Below are 13,805 nucleotides of genomic sequence, written 5' to 3' on the forward strand. Positions count from 1 at the left end.
TTTTGAGCAAGCACGTGTTGAAATCGCCCATTATAATATGATGATCGTAAGATGGCATTAGGTCCTCCAGAAATTTCTCAAAAGAAACAAAATAGTTAACGTGCAGAGAGGGTGAGTAAAAAACACCGAGAAGAATTTTAGAGTGAGATAAGCTCAATTCAAGAAATAAATACTCTGCGGCATCAGAAGATAATGATTCAGTGGACATGCCCACAATGGAATACGGAATGTGCGAACGTAGATAGATCGCAACCCCACCACCGCCCCTGCCAGAGCGATCATTGCGTACGAGACAAAAACCAGGAAGGGAGTAACTGGTGGAGGGTAAGCAAGGCTTGAGCCAAGACTCGGACACAAGAATAGCATCGATCTTGCTGTCCTCGAAAGTTAATAAAAAGTCATTGAAATGAGCGGGGATGCTTTGCGCGTTGAAGTGTACAATATTAAAGTTTTTTGGAAAGTCAGAAAGTTGTTGGTTGAGTTGGTCATAAAGAGAGGGAGGAAGACTATGAAAACTATCGTTAGATGAAACAGAAACAAAATCGCTAAGATCACTTTGATCATTGATAGACATACAGGACATTACCTTTTATAAATAAATAAAAATAATAATTATTATTATAAATAAATATATAACGCTTAAAAATACTACTTTTGAAAATCCGGCTACCCGCCAGCAGTATCTTATACAATTTTTAGCACAAAAATTAAAAATATACTTAGCAAAAACGGAACGTAATTATAACACTGGTAACACTGATCATTCAAGCGTCACACGTCAGTCCTACAAGCAAGTGACATTGACAGTTTGTTATGGTTAATCTAATTCACTATCTAATTAAATTGAAGTGAAGTTAACAGCAAAAATAGATATAAACCGACTAATTTGAGGAATTCGTTAGGTACATAAACAATAGACGAGGGTATAATACATTACAAAACATTACACGACCAAGGACAGAAGTTAAAACAAGACATTTATAGAAAAATATATTAATAACGATTTGCCGGTTTTCTCGACCTCTTGCCCGGCTCACCTGGTTGTTGATCTACCGCAAGCCCGACTGCACCGTCAACTCCAGCAGCAGGCCCGGCTTTAGGCGGTTGTGTGACCTGGATCTTGTCGAGGTCGGCTCGAGATGTAACACAGCGACGATCGCCATCCCCGACCAGGACGAACACGCTGCCTTCTCGCGTGTAGCAGTTTCGAACTCCGAAACGCTCCCTGGCCATCATGAAGACGTCGTGCCGCGGCTTGGTCAGGAATTCGGAGATGACGACACCAGTCCCTTTCAAAGCAGTTTTTGCAGCCCAGATGGCATTGCGGTCAGAAAGGTTTCTGAACTCTACCAGAATGCATCTGGTCTTATTGCTACGTGGACGACCCAAACGGTGACTTCGAGCAATCTTGTCAGCAATCAAATCTATTTTGAGATGCACCTTTAGCAGGTCCAGAATCCGCGCTGAAGAGTCCTCGTTGTCCGCCTCTGCCACCCCATGAAATAGTAGGATCTTGCGCCTGGACCGCATCTCCATGCTGTCCACTTGCTGGATCAGGAACTCAACCTGTTGCTGCAGGGTCTCGATAGCCTTCAGTATAAATGCTCGGAAAGCACTGAACTGTGCAGCAACAGATGACACTGTGGGACTCTCCGGGTTAGCCTTCTCAATCTGGCCCTGAAACTCTGCCATCCTTGCGTTGAATGAGGCTCCCAACTCCGCTATTGAGGTCTTGATGGAATCCATTGTAATTTTGTGGTGAAGTGACAGTTAACAAAACTAGTAACAGTGTTATTTAATCAAAGAAAGTGAGATGGAAGAAGATAACTGCTGGTAGGTAGGACTGATCAACAAGTCATTAATTAAATTCAAAATTTAGGCAATAAAATATACTTTTACTATTTAAAATAAATATTAATATATGATGATGTGTGTTTGAGTTTCTATGCCTACCCACCAATCCAAGAGTATTAGGTATATAATGTATATATCTTTATCTTTACACGCTTATTGACTTTTAGGCAACTGACCAAGTCAAAAATAAATCCACGAATAATCCTCAATCTCAACATAGCTGTACTACCCCTATTGCCGTGATTGCCCCTGATAGACCCTATCCAATAACCCATTGCTTCCACTCCGTGTCACTCAAACCATGTAACTTACTACAGCAAAACAATACCAACGTAACCTGACCCATAACATTAGCCCTAGCGGCAAACAAAAGAAGGCGAGATAGAGGTACGCAGTAGTCCATCTTACACCGGTGGTTAAATCACAAGACCAGTGCTGCCTGACCTCTATTTACCGCAGTATGAGGATGCTTGGTAGTAGTTTTTATAGCAGTGATTTGTTTGTAAGGTCAGATTAGAGTGGTCGTCGGTGGTCACTGGCTCGAAAAGTCGTGATAATGCGCTTGAATTATGGAGCTTTCGGACGCGCATGCTGTGTTAATTTTGGAGTGTTATTTCTCACCAGTGCAAGATTGAGCTCGATGTATATATCAAGTGTATGTAATTGGGGGTACGAATATACTGGTTATCATATAGCGTGAGGAATAGGTACCTACAGAGCAAAGCGGGATATCTTATCCGTCGTATAATAATGAACGGTCATTAGAGGATGGTAATGAAGCGAAATTCACATTTGCTTGTGTTTGAAGTCTGGGGATTATCTAACACCTACCTATACATGATTAATCGTGGTTTGTTCATGTTATTATTTTGCTGCTCACTTTTTATATACATAGGTATACAAGATGGTATGGTTTTAGGTACCTATCACTAATTTACCCATTCACTCCTAATTTGCTCATTCACCCCTTTTTACACAATTCCAGAATGGTGAAAAGTGTAAACTTTTTGCAAAGCCCTTTTCCAAACAGCCCAGTTCAATAAATAACAATAAGGAAGATCTAGAACAACTAAGACCAATCACACTTAAGCACTAAACATTAGCCCAAGCATGATATTCGTTACGAAATTAAATAATAATATTCTTTCAGTTTTTTACTTCCAAGATATACATTTATGGGTGAATCAACTTTTTCTTGTCACTCGTTGCCGTGGTTTAAAACCTGATTTTTAGGCATTTAAATTCTCCAAACATGCTGTTTTTGATACTTATAAACCCTTTCTATACAGGCTACAGGGTCGTCTACGCAACGTGTCAGGAGAAGGTGGTGTACATTGTCTTCTAACAAACTATGCTACTATTACTATATGTAGGTACTAACATCTAGTTTCTAAGTTTCGATGTAAGTAGACTAACACTATGGATGTATAAGTCTGAAATATACAATTTTTTTTTTATTGTCTCTTTGCTGCTGACCTGACAGAATAACAACAAGAAATAGCTTTATTAGAAGAAATAAAAAAAAAAATTCTATAGGATGGCGCGAAAAACAGAGTACACGTGTCCCAAATAAAAGCCTGATATATGTAAATACACGTATGTCGGTCTAACAACACCTCTAATGATATATCCCGCCAAGCCGAGATAAATCTCCCCACCATTAGCCCACGCCTGGGCACGGCGGGACAGGTGTTATTTTTGCGCGGAAATTGGGGCCATTTTCATTTTGCATTACTTTGATACATGCAGCGAGGTTAGGATGATGTTATGCCAGAAATAGTAGGTATTTGTAAGCTTTTGTATCATAGGTCACAATAGGGATGATGACACATGTTGAATTTTATAACAAAATCTAGTAAAATAGATAGCAAATGTGCAATTAATCACAATATTGTGGAAATCAAAAAAAATATAAGTATGGAAATAATACAAAAATACAGCACCTAAAAGTTTCAAAATTTATGTTTTTTTTTTAACTTCTAAAAATGAAATAAGTAAGGACCATTTGATTCTTCACATTTTACCCAAAAAAAGATTGTATAGCAACTTTATACATAAACGCAATATTTCACCGATAAAAACGCAATTTTCTTGTTTTGTTCATACTTCAAGATGCGCTCTCAGAGACCTTGACGTCACGTTCATATGTCAATTTGTTCGGGGCGTTTCCGGAGTGAAGTACGACTGTCGGACTTTGACTATCATTTCTGACTTTTGTATTGCTGTAATGCAATGGGTCCCATAGAGACATTTGATGCTAAAAACAAAGCCGTTATATAAATGAAAATTTGTCATGTAGCCTATTGTAACGTTTGAAAATATTGGTCGATAAAGTTTTCTTTATATTATTAAAGTGGGATAAAACAATTAGTAGAAATGTGTGTAATTTGTAATAACTAGCGTAACATCTCACATACTTAAAACCTCGATGCAAAATACTCAAATGCCAGACACAATGAATTAACAAAACTAATTCGGCTGTTACTTGTTAAGTATCTAGTACCTAAAGTATTATGTTTAGCTTTTCATTACTTACATAATCGTCGGGTAACAAGTAAAAGTCACTAACTAACATCATTGAAATTATTGGACAATAAACCGTGTTACAAGTGTAATAAAGTGCATTGTTACTTTAATTTTTTGATAGTACTTAGTGACTTTTACTTGTCACCCGACGATATCACCAATACCCTATTGCTTAAACCCATAATATGTACCAATAATAATTTCTTGGCTCTTCACGACATAAACCAGTTCGTGTTAAAATCAGGGATGTTGCGAACATCCGCATCCGCATCCGCAACCGCGGAACTTCCGCATTATTTTCAACATCCGCATCCGCATCCGCATAAAATCGATGCGGAGCTTATGCGGATGCGGATGTCGAACAAGTCGGTACAGGAACGTCTTAGCGGCGGCGTAAGTGCTAGGTAATGTCGTCATTACCTATAACGAAAAGGTCTAGATCCAGAAAAGTCGGCGTAGTTACTGTTTATTAAATATAACGCACCTATATTCTTGCTCAAATACTAAACGTTTCGGTTTTTTAAATAAAAAAATACTAAAAATGTAATATTTGACGTTTTCTAAGTACCTAATCTTGACATCCGCATCCGCATCCGCATCCGCGGATGTGAGCCTTTAAATATCCGCGGATGTCAAAAAATCTGCATCCGCAACATCCCTGGTTAAAATGACGTAGTGTAACATCCGGGCAGAAACCCTTACATTGTGTAGTTGATCATTAGAGAGAAGGGTCTAACCGACCTTAGCTGTCATAAAAATGAGGATTCCCACCTCATAGTGACGGATAACATTTTATACTACTTTGTACTGAATATCCTTCTACGTAACTACCTTTATAGTACATGCAAAATTTAATTTATGTATGTATGTATAAACTCTTTATTGTAAAAAATACAGAACACAAATATGGCTCAGGATAGGCAGTACAAAGGCGAACTTAAGCCCTTTACACATTTATCTTCACTTGGCAACCAAAAGTAGGTACTTAAGTACTTTTTTCATTTTAACCTATGATAGTTAACAGGTCTAGCGGTGTAACATGCGTGTTGCCGACCCTTTATATTATCTCACAGGAAATAACTGTGTTAGCCGATAAATTACATATGTAACAAAAGACGTTGCTAAAAGTATGTATGTATTAAGAAACACACACTAACTTCTTGACATTAAAGTCGAGGTTCTTAGATATTTATGAACACCTCGGTTTCTCCGATGTAAATATACTAAATATTTAGTAGTGACTACGTACGTGGATTTAAAAGTAAAGTTATATATAGTCTTTGCATAAAAATGCTTTATCAACAATGAAATACACGCGTTAGATGATGTAATATATCGCAATAGTATAACAACGCTTCGTGACGTCACACCACAAGCGCGCCTAGTCATCGCCCATAGTAAGCGGACGGTAATTTCGCCCGCTCGGATATAGAGCAGAGTGGCGCAGTGGAAGCGTGCTGGGCCCATAACCCAGAGGTCCGTGGATCGAAACCACGCTCTGCTATAAATCTTTTTGTGTTTTTTTATTTATTTATATTTTATATTTTCCTGGGTACATGTATTATAATATAAATGGTTTTAGAAATTGATGTAAGTACTAAGTAGCTGAAGATTTTTAAAATCACAAAATGAAAAGTTATTTTTATTTTTGAATTAAAAGTATAGGTATAATTGTTAATATTGATTTATACTTATTATTTTTATAAGGCAAATATTCAAGAATTAAAATATTCTACATCATCATCATCTAACATATTTTTATGTTCGTTTTGATCTAAAAGTTGCCATAGTTTACAATCTCACTTGTAAAATTTCCTTGATTTATCTTATCACACACATTACTTCCTCTCTTCGCTTCATACCAATCTCAGCTATTTATCACAGCTTCAATTAAAATTCCATAACACTATATTAAGCTGTCCGGCTTAGCTAGCTAAGCTGTGTTTAGCTAAGTGAGGTGATTGTGTTTCTAGCTGCAGTTAGTGTAACATTACCAGCTCTGAATCTTGGCTAAGATATTAGAATTACTAGACAAAGATATCACATAGATTTGTAAATAATTCAGGCCTTGATGATATTGTATTGTTCAGTGGAAAATTGTTTATATTGAGGAAAAGTTTATTATGATGTTGATTCACGAATCTAGACTAAACAATAAATATTATATTGGAAACCTAATAAGTAACAAAAGTGAAAACACTTTGGGCATATTCGCAGATCACCTAGTTTACAGAATATTACAAAACAGCCGTAAATTTCCCAGTTTTTTGCGGCAATAACATTCTAAATCCATATTTGTTCCATTTCCATACCTACAGCAACATAGACATTCATATTTCAGTGCCGCAGATGTTCCTTTGCCGGCGACATTTTTTTGCGCTAATTGCCAACAACTGCAAAAACCATACTCTGGTTTGGTGAGCCGCCAACCACTCTTCGTTAAAACACAAGCTTATATCTACACACCATAACAGCCGTATTGCCGTAGTATAAGGACTACATTTGTGATAAATGCCTGCATGGAATAATTTGCAAATCTACGCAAAACACCAACTTATTTTATACTTATGACATTATCTGTATTGCTGTTGTGTAAGAGCGGTTTTCGTGTGAATTGCTGTTCAAGTAAGTTTGTGAATTCGGTAATGTTCACTATGTGGAGTAACGATATTAATAAAATGAATTAATCGAGTGCTTGGTTATTGTTATTGGGTACTGATATGCATAGTTTGTTTTTGTAATTAGCTTTTGTTTTGTTAACAACCGCGTATTTAATTTAATAATTGTTTATTCTGGATTTTGAATTCCGTCATTGGTCACCAATTCGACAATTTATGCAACAATATTATTTTTCCTTGAATAAGCGATTGAGTTCATTAATCGTATGAAATTATTGTAACTAGGTACCTTTTCTGTTTTATCTGCTGTTGTACTATAATTAATTTAATTTCATTTATTAAATTCAAGTAACATGACTCATATAATTTGTTAGTATACATTATTTATTCTTAACTCTAATGTTAGTTCCTAATTAATAAATTAAATTACACATAATATGGACTGCAAGAAACATGCATCTCACAGCAGTGCCTCAAGTATGGACAGTCATACAGTCATACCTGTCCGCAATAGAGCGCAGGATAGGGTTGGGGCTGGCCCGCACCCGGCGCACCAGGGATGAGCATCGCTTACGTATGGTCGCATAAAAGCAATCCATACGCGCCTCCGCAAACATCCCAGATGCGCTACAGAAGCGGGGCAGCCCCATCAGCACCCGGAACGCGTTGTTATACTGGATCCGAAGGGCTCCATATGCTCTCTGCGTATAACACCTCCATAAGCTGCATGTGTATAAGGATGTACAAAAGGCTCTAAACAATGTGACTTTAACTTCTTTTGTACATCGAGCAAACTTACGGGCGATCATGTTCGCCCTCACAGATAGGGCCCTCCGTTCCCGCTCTATGTCCATATTATCCCTCATCTCGGATGTAACAATATGGCCTAGGTATTTAAAACTATTTACCCTCTCCAGTAGTGAGCCATTTAATTGTATTGGAGGTACCTCAGATATCCTGTATCCTCTCGGCTCAAACACCATGTATTGTGTAAACACTATGTTATGTCAGCAGTTTTTAAGATAGCTAATTAATAATTTGACAATAAGACAAGTATCTCTGGTGTTTTTCGTAGTATGTTAAAAAAACTGAATCTCGGAAAGCCAGAAGTCGGTAATAGGGATTGCTCCCGTACTGAGTTTGTATGGCGAGAACCGGGAATTTCCCGGTTCCGGCACTGTATTTGTATAGAAAACCAGTACCGGGAGCAATCCCTAGTCGGTAAATACATACAGTTGGTAGAAAAAGTAAGTATGTACTTATTAGATGGGTCAAACCAAAATTGTATAAACACAACTTTTTCGCTAAAAATACGAGCGGATTCAGATCATTTTGAACACCTGACCCGCTTAGCTTCTTCTGCTACTGACTACTTACCTACCTACCAGTGTTGGCCGAAAGTTAATGCGAATTGAAAATGTTGGCCATTAACCATTATAAATTGAACCTTAAACCGTATCGGACGATTATAGTTTACGATTCAATTTATAATGGTTAATGGCCAGCATTTTCAATTTGCATTAACTTTCGGCCAACACTGCTACCTACTAAATCCAAATCGTAGAGACAAATACCAATTGTGTAATTCTAAGCTATCAAGCTAATAGATTAGATTTATTTATATTTGCGTCACCAAAAACGCGTATTGCAACAAAACAATGATTTTCTCAAGGCCTGCGCGTGGGCGCACAAGTCCATTCATTCATAGAAATCTCAAAACCTTGCATATACAAAATTCAACTCTAACGCCTTACATTTACGGTAAAAAATTAGTTTCAATCAATTGTTCTTTCATCCTTGGCTTAAACTAATGTGTAAAGAATATTAGACTTAAGCGCTTTATGATAAGGTAAGAATCGGCATTGAGGTTAGCTTTTAAGGTATCTGCAAGGTGAATGAGACTTTGATGCGTTGTTATTGAGGTTGTTATTTGCGGGGATTATGATTACGCATTGTATTTGTATTGGATAATAGTGCAGTGGGCGATAGATTGCGCATGAGTCAGATGTCTGTCCAGTTTGAGACTTACTAGAGACTGGCGTAATATACCTATATTGTGTTTTGCCGATACCGTTGTATGTAAAGTGGGTCAATAATAGTAGTTTATGTGACTGCTACATAATGAGAGGCATTAGAATACGAGTGTGGGTTTAAGAAATGAACGTTAGTGAGTTTCTTAATAGGATCACACGAGTGTTTTAATGCCTAATTATGTACAGTTACATACACTACTTTATCTAAACACATACATAAAACTAATTAAAAGATAAACTGTACGTCAAATGGTGGTGAATGAAAACTTTTTTCAAGCATGTCACACATCCGTAGTTTTTTAAAGTCCCTATTCTCATGTCACTCGAGATCAAATATCGTGCGGTTTATATTAAAAAAACATACTAAATTGACGTTTCGTTGACGTGACGACGTTGATGTTTTGACTGCTGTTCCAAATTGAAACTCATAACCTTACAAAAATCTATAACGTTATGTACATTAAAGTACAAATTTTCCTACTACCACAGATAAGAAAGTTCTCATAGTAAAATTGGTTGTAATAAAGCTGGTCATTTCCTACGGTTTCTGAACGCATTATAGAGCACTAATGACATGTGTGTAGATAAAATACAATACAGTCGATCAACTAACTAACCGAATTTAGTAAAAGTAAAGGAGTAGGCTCTCGATACGGTTTATAATATTAATATTTGTATTATTAGTTAGGTATTATAAAATTATGACTATACAATGCACTAGTTTTTGCAATTATTAGAAAACTATTTTTTTTATTTGGAAGATGAGTTCTTGTCGCCTCAAAAAGTGGGTCATGAATCTATGTGGACAGCGTGACAATTTAATAGGTACCTATTATTATTTTTTGTTGAATGCATTATTTACTTATGGGAGCATATTATGCTTAGAAACATTTATGTTTGAAACCATTAATTATTTTACAGAATAATAAGTAAGTAATAATAACAAACCATGAAATTGATCTCTAACGTCCGTATTACTTAGTTGAAAAAAAATTAATTAAACGAATTAATTAATATTAATTAATACTAACAAAACTTTTTTAAGGTGAATAATTCCATGTTTTTTTATTGTTACAGGTACGGTATGACGCTGTCTTTTGCGGTTAATGTTTTTCCAAGTTTGTTAGGAAACGAAGTATAGTTACGTTTTAAAACTTTTAAACAGTACATAATTTGTTACGATATAAATTTATAAAAGCTGCATAATATCACGGACACATTATCAATAATGATTTTTTTATTGTGGTAATTTTGCGGCTGGTTATATATAATATAATACGTTAAAATATCTCAATTACGTAATATACCTATTATACGTACTACTAAACTTGCGATACATGGCCAAAGATAACCGTTTATTACAGTATAATTTATGCAGCAATTTGTCTAGGGCGCGCTGGGCCTAGTGATTGCTCTACTGATATGTGTGTTAACTGTGACATGTTGTAGTCAATATGAATCTTACAAATTGATGCAATTTTGACATTACCATAGCCCGGTAGTTCGAAAGTAAAAACGTACCAGTCAAGAGCCCCTACCATGAGTCATTGACAGTGTCAAAACTGACATAAACGCTTTCGAGAACGTAATTTACTTTCTATACATCTCGCTTGCACTAATATGCGAGTACGAGCGAGATGCATAGAAAGTAAATTACGTTCTCGATGACGTTTATGTCAGTGCCAAACTGGTGGTAGTGGTACTGGGCGTGCCAGCTGCCCCCCTAGAGAATAAAATTTGTAACTAAATGTATATACAATAACTAAAATTACATCGAGCAATAATTAATTTAAATTTTAAATAGTTATAATATTTAATAAATACATCTTGGTGCTGTCTTAAGGTGACGGTCCATTTCCAACCGCAGCTGCACTACTGTTCATTTTACTATGGAAATTGACAGTAACAGCGACGCGTTCAGTACCAGTAGTGCAGCTGCGGTTAGAAATGGAATGTTACCCTTAGTCATATTTTTAAGTCAATACAAAATATAAAATTTTGTGTTAGCCCCTTCTGAAGCATTTGCGCATAAGTACATTTTGAATTCAGCAATATCAATGCCTATTCTAAAAAGAATTCGTTCAGTGTTGTGGCGTCGAAAGTGTTAACCCTTTACTGAGTGAACATAGAGATGGCAGTGATTTCGTGCCGCGGGTTACCGCCTGGGCATAGACTAGGAATCCTCTAGACTGAGTTTAGAGCAATTATTTCATGAAACCCATGCTGCCAAAAATACGGGAGTGCGGGGGACGAAGAGAGCGAATCCCGTGCCGTGATTGGTCCGTTCAAAGACACGGACCAATCACGACACGGGATTGACTCTAAGATGGAGTAAAACTACCGTATAAGTGGCAGAGGGGGTAGCGTTACTATGCTCAGTCTAGAGGATGTCTTGTCTGTGCCGCCTGGGTTATCGTGCCGCTAGATTTAGGTACGCAAGTAGGATGCTTAGCTTAAAGTGTTACATTCAGTTATATGAATGTAATTTCACTTAGTAAATTGTTGCCAAAATATGGCTTAGACTTTCATTTCATACATTCTCATGACCAAATGCACTGCACTTTATAGCACTGAAGTTCGACTTGGTAAATTTTTTTTTTTTTTATATATAATATATATTTATTACATTAAATAATACAAATAATACAACACGGTGGAAAGAAGAGAAATCTAATCTTCAAGGATGGGTATTCCACAGTATTTATTGGTAAAAAATGTTTTTATATCTTAATAAAATATAACCTTTATTTAAAAATCGACAATACCGACGGCCGGTGTTGTGGTAACTTTCGTCTGAAAACTCCTTGTAATATAAATGAATATTAAAGTTATCTTGAAATAAAGACGTGGTTTTTATATTATACTTACCTACTACATATACCTATGTATGTAGTGTTGATTTTAGCTTTACACTTTACAGTTCATTATTACAAAATTTGTAAATATAGCCAAAATGAACGATAAATGCTCATTTTTTCCAAATTTTGCTGTCGTTTTAAGTAAGCTGTTAGGTATTGAGAAAAGATACTTCATTGGTGTTTGAAAACAAAGTACCTAAACTTAAACATCAGGTTTCAAGTGCAACGAAATATGGTAAATACCATTTTGGTCGGTCGTATTGTATTGCTACTTTAAAATGGAACATGTCCATCGCGACTTGTTTAACTACACTTTAAATCAAACCCCTCGTAATATTTGCACAGCGTCCAGCGGCGCGGAATCATCCATTTCGAACGTACTTCACACGTCCAGCTACGAGCGTAGCTACGGCGTAGCCCGTAGACGGGCGCTATAGCAACCAGTCTGTGCCGCGGCCTCAACCTGCGTAGACGTGCGCTACACGCTCCAGACGTGCGCTACGAAAAATTCAACTTTTCCTTTCTCCTTTTTGAAAATTTCAAAAGCGATTTTAATTAATGTGCGGATTCTAGTGCGTGTGAGTGTGTTTTGTTTGTGATTTTTGAGTTTTTTTTTTTCTGTGGGAATGTGCTCACTGTGTTATGTATGCTCGCCTGGTATGTAGAGGCTTTTAATTTGGCAGCGCTTAGTCCCCGTAGGCTTTGAAATTTTCGCGTGAATTAAAATGAAATTTTGACGTGAGATATTTTACTCCTGGAATTTACCGTATTTTATTTAGGCTCTTCTCGAGATTTTATGTTATTACTGTGCCGACTTTAAGTTCTCGCGGACCTGTTGTTTATGAACAAGTGGTCTATGAAAAGCAGGAGTACAGTCACCTGCAATAATATGTTACTCTTCGAAAGCTGCAAAAATATGTGACACGATCTTATGGCTCTACACTACACATAAGATCGTGTCAGATATTTTTGCGGCCTTCGTTGTGTAACATATTATTGCAGGTGACAGTACCTACATATATATTATCCTCAGCATATGTGCCTGTCTATAGAAACAGTCTGACTTTGCAGCATATTAGACCAACTTCTAGATGATTGTAAAAATAGTAACTGCTCTCTTACCATGATAAGCAGACATTGTACATTTCGTCGTGTCTTTTTTTTTGTAACGTCGTTGCGTTAAAGGGATAGGCGGGAAAATGCCTTCTCGTCGGCAACTGACCAATCGTGGGCACTTTCAACCTTGTTTTAAGTTGTGAGTATTCTAGAATTTTGTGCCATTGACTTTCAGTCCAGTAAAATAGTTCGTTTATTTTGAAATCGTGCTATTTCGTGCTAGAATAATGTATCAACTGGTAAATATTCTTCAAAGCATGTTCGTAAGTATGTACAATTTATTTGCTCATACAAAAAACAATACAAAACATTGTAAAACATTGTTTAAATAAGTGTATTTTAAGTAAAGCAAGTTATATTAAAGCCAAATTAGAACACACGTCCAGCAATAAATTGGCTCTGTCTGTCAGCCCGAACCTAACAAGATGCACCTGCAATTCTTCTTACTACTAAAACGCATTAAGAGCATAAACATTGCATATAAACTTACTACACTCCTTAAAGACGACACTGCAGTTCTCAGAAATGTTATTCTGATCACTTATAAAGCGTTAGCCTCAAAGAATCCTGTATAATTTTTTCCTGTAAAACCTGCATCTGGTAGTATTACTGTTTACAATAATAACAGTGTTTTGTTAAATTAATAAATTAAAAAAATAATTAAAAATTAAAAAAAATACAACAGTCAGTGTAATAATGATACCGGAGTTTCTTACACCGGATCTTCTCGGGACTTTCCTATTTGTTTTTATTTTAATAGGTACTGGTTATGGTACTTGTTATTTCCTGGCTACCTACTA

The 13,805-nt window shown here is 36.4% G+C and overlaps 1 protein-coding gene and 1 non-coding gene across 2 annotated transcripts in view; both read left to right on the forward strand.

Annotated features, from left to right (window-relative positions):
- LOC134653446 (uncharacterized protein CG43867) overlaps nt 1–13,805 on the forward strand; it is a 447,433-nt gene that overhangs the window by 268,379 nt on the left and 165,249 nt on the right. The gene's annotated exons all lie outside the window — the stretch shown is intronic.
- Trnam-cau (transfer RNA methionine (anticodon CAU)) lies at nt 5,813–5,884 on the forward strand. The gene has a single exon. It is a non-coding gene; the product is annotated as a tRNA-Met (tRNA).

The sequence above is a fragment of the Cydia amplana genome, chromosome 13, assembly GCF_948474715.1.
Source record: "Cydia amplana chromosome 13, ilCydAmpl1.1, whole genome shotgun sequence".
Lineage (NCBI taxonomy): Eukaryota > Metazoa > Arthropoda > Insecta > Lepidoptera > Tortricidae > Cydia > Cydia amplana.